We start from the raw sequence: 3411 nt of genomic DNA on the forward strand, positions 1-3411 counted from the left end.
CTAGTGCTGGGGAAAGATGGTATCTCTTTGTTGTTTTGATTTGCATCTCTCTAATGGCTAATGATCACAAGCATTTCTTCTTATGTTGTTGGCTGCCTGAATATCCTTCTTGGTGAAATGTCTATTCATATCTTCTGCCCATTTTTTAAGTGAATTATTTGTCTTTTTGTTATTGAGGTATTGGAGTTTTCTGTAAATTCTAGAGATAAGTCTGGGGTTTGTTATAAATTCTAGAGATCAGTCCGGAACAAGGTTTTTATGTATATTGTTGTGCCAATTGAGTCTAGTGTCCCCAGTACTATAGTCCTGAGATGGGATCTATTGGATCTCTCTCCCACAGTGTCTGCATGTCTGTGAGGGATTACTCTATGTCTGTCTTCTATTGTTTCTGTAAGGACTGCAGGTATTTTGTATCACTGGTGTCTGTGCCATTTTAGCTTTCACTGAATCTATTCTTGGTCTAGAGTATACTCTTGTTCACTGGCCCCCATCTGATCCCCTCTGGTGTTTATGTGTTTATCTGTAGCCTGGTGTTTGGTGTTAATGGTAATGCAGTATCGTGGACACATTGGTTGGTATTAGCATCTGTCATCTATCTCTTTTGTGCACAATTCGGTGTCCTCCCATTTTCTAATGTTATCATGGTGGTCACAGATCCTTCCCATATATCCCTCCCCTTACCCAGGTCAGCATGTGGGCCCTAACTAGCCTGCAATTAATCCCTCCCGTTCCCTCCACATCCCGGTAACCTACAAAGTGAGTTCCATTTTGCAAGGAAACCCTTCTTTGTCTTTTTACAGTAATGGGCTCATACAGTTCTTGTCTTTCTCAATTGACTTATTTCACTCAGCATAATGTCCTCCAGGTTCATCCATGTTGTGAGATGATTCATGTATCCCTCATTGTTTTTTTAATGTAGCAGGGTATTCCATTGTGTGCATGTACCATAATTTGGTTCTGCAGTTGATGGGCATTTAGGTTGTTTCTGATGTTCTTGATTTCATCCCACAGTTCTCTGGTTTTCAGTCATTGGTGTTCAATGCATCCAATCTATTCTTTAAATGGTCTCTAAATTCAGAAGGGATATATTCAAGGTCATATTTTGGCTCTCATGGACTTGTTTTAATTGTCTTCAACTTCAACTTGAATGTGCATAGGAGCAGTTGATGGTCTGTTCCACAATCAGCTCCTGGCCTTGTTTTGGCCAAAGATATTGAGTTTTTCCATCACCTCTTGACACAAATGTAGTCAATCTGATTCCTGTATATTCCATCTGGTGAAATCCACATGTATTGCTATCGTGTTGTTGAAAAAAGTTATTTGTGATGAATAATTTGTTGGTCTTGCAAAATTCTCCATAAGATCTCCAGAATTATTTCTGTCACCAAAACCATATTTTTCCAAGTACCAGTGATTCTCCTTTGTTTCCAACTTTTGCATTTCAACCAACACTGATATTGACACATCTTGATTGCATATTCAGTCAATTTCAGACTGCAGAAGTTGGTAGAAATCTTCAATTTCCTCATCTTTGGCTTTGGTGGTTGGTGCATGGATTTGAGTAATAGTAGTATTAACTGGTCTTCCCTGTAGGCATGTGGATATTATCCTATCACTGACAGCATAGCACTTCAGGACAGATATTGAAATAGTCTTTGTGGCAATGATTGCCACAGCATTCCTCTTTAATTTGTCATTCCTGGCATAGTAGATCATAGAGTTGACTGATTCAAAATGGCCAAAGCAGTCCGTTTCAGCTCTAACTAATGCCTAGGATATTGATCTTTATTCATTCCAGTTCATTTTTGATAACCTCCAGTTTTCCTAGATTCATACTTTGTACATTCCATGTTCTGATTATTAATGGATTTTTGCATCTGTTTATACTCATTTTGAGTCATGCCCCATCAGCCAATGGAGGTCCCCCAAAGCTTTACTCTATCCATATCATTAAGGTCAGATCTACTCTGAGGAGCCAGCTCTTCTCCAGTGAAATTTTGAGTACCTTCCAGTCTGAGCAGCTCATCTTCTGGCACTATATTGGACAATATTTCAGGGCTACTCATAAAGTTTTCCAGAAATATATCAGACAGTGTTTCACTGCTATTCATAAGGTTTTCACTAGCTAGTTGTTTGAGAAAGTTGATGGCCTCTTCCTTCTTCTGAGTCTGTCTTAGCCTGGAAGCATCACTGAAACCTGTCCACTATTGGTAATCCTGCTGCCACTTTGCCACACTGGTGGCATAGCCTCCAGCCTCACAGCAACACTTAAGCTACCACAAGATAGCAAACTGACAGAAAGTTTGTCTCCCTTAGTTGTTCCCGAAACTTCTGCACCAGCCTACCTCTGAATCCTGCCTTAAAATAGAACTGCCCCCATGTGAAAAGCAGCCCATGAGCCCTGGACCCTCCTACCTCAGACTCCAGCCTTAAAACAGAGCAACTCCCAAGTGAAAAGTGGTTCCCAAACACTGCGCCCATCTACCTCAAGCCACAGCCTTAAAATAGAGCCACCCCCAAGTGAAAAGCAGCCCCTGAGCCCTTGGCTCACCCACCTTGGGCCCCAACCTTAAAACAGAGCTATCCCCAAGTGAAAAGCAGCCCCCAATCCCTAGGCTTGCTTACCTCAGACCCCAGTCTTAAGCTAGAGCCACCTCCAAGAGGAAAGCAGCCCTTGAGCCCTGGGCCCTCTTACCTCAGGCCCCTGGCCTTAAAATAGAGCCACCCTCAAGTTAAAAGCAGCCCCCAAGCCTCCAAAAAAGTTCAAATAAAACCCCCACATTCCTGTTTCGCAGGGACACAGGTATTTCACTTCTTCTGTGAAAAGATAGTCCCTGATCAGTGATTGTTATAAGGGTAGCAATAACATCTTGCAAAACAGCTTTCCAATGCTGACATCTTTCATTAATTTCTGTTTCTAGTTCATGAGTTCACTGACAGGTGTAATGAAAGTAAAGAATACCAGAAAGATGTTTACCTGTGTTTTATTGACTGTGCAAAGGCACTCAACTGTGTGGATCATAACATAGGACGCTTAATTGTACTCATGAGGATCCTGAACCTACTGAAGAGAACTCACAGGGACTGCCATGATCAGATCCCTGCCTCTCTCTCAACCCTTTGATTTACATTGTGTTCACCACACTAGCCATACTGGTGCTTTACCCATGTATTTGAAGCATTCTTCCTCTTCCCATTACCTGCATAATTTCTCATCTATTCCTCCAAGTAGCTTAGTTTCCTTTGCTTTATGCCTGCACAATACCTTATATTCATCCTATATTAGCACTTAATGTCTTTCATTGCTATTGGTATTTATTTTGTCTTTCCTACTAGACTGTAACTGTCCTAAGAACAGTAACTACCTGTTTTGGTCACCACTGTATTCCCATTCCCAAGCACAATCTTTTT

This window comes from Orycteropus afer, unplaced genomic scaffold, assembly GCF_000298275.1.
Source record: "Orycteropus afer afer isolate SDZICR_OR568_19922 unplaced genomic scaffold, OryAfe1.0 scaffold00378, whole genome shotgun sequence".
Lineage (NCBI taxonomy): Eukaryota > Metazoa > Chordata > Mammalia > Tubulidentata > Orycteropodidae > Orycteropus > Orycteropus afer.